This window comes from Orycteropus afer, unplaced genomic scaffold (assembly GCF_000298275.1).
Source record: "Orycteropus afer afer isolate SDZICR_OR568_19922 unplaced genomic scaffold, OryAfe1.0 scaffold00028, whole genome shotgun sequence".
Lineage (NCBI taxonomy): Eukaryota > Metazoa > Chordata > Mammalia > Tubulidentata > Orycteropodidae > Orycteropus > Orycteropus afer.
Window position 1 is genome coordinate 782487 of NW_006921615.1, and position 723 is coordinate 783209.

The following is a 723-nucleotide window of genomic DNA, read 5'->3' on the forward strand; positions in this document are numbered from 1 at the left end:
GGTATCTCTACAGAAGTAGATTATCCAAGTATCCTTCCGAGGAATGGCTGGTGGGTTTGAACTGCCAGCCTTCTGGTTAGCAGTCAAATGCCTTAGGCACTATGCCACCAGAGCTCCTAGGTTTTTCTGATATTATAAAATATTTTAATGCTAAGTCATTTCATACTTATGAAGTTTCTGGGAATTACCTGTGTTTCCAATGCTTTGAGTAGTCATAACTTTAGATCATTTCTCACTTCTCTACACTGAAATTTTAAATCTCTAATTTCTCAACCAAGAAGCTCTAGTGGTGCTGCGATTAAGGCATTGCACTGCTAACCAAAAGGTTGGCAGTTCAAACCCACCAGATGCTCCCCAGGAGAAAGATGAAGCAGTCTGCTTCCATAAAGAGTTACAATCTTGGAAACCCTATTGAGGTCACTATAAATCAGAATCAACTCTATGGCAATGGGTTAATTTCCCAAGCATTGAACAAATATAAAAATATTCCCATTCTTTTATGTCATAGGGCACGAGCTTTTTCAGGCACAACCATTCGCATTATTGACTTTGTTTCAGCTCTCCATCACAGAAGCAATAGGAATTTAAAATCCTGAACATGAAGCCTGGAACATTACTGCTCCAAGAATATCCTCCTTCTCTGTTTCCTGGTTTGTGCTTGACTATCTACAAAAGAACTAATAGTTAAGCACACTAGCTCATATTAAAAAAAAAAAAAAAAAA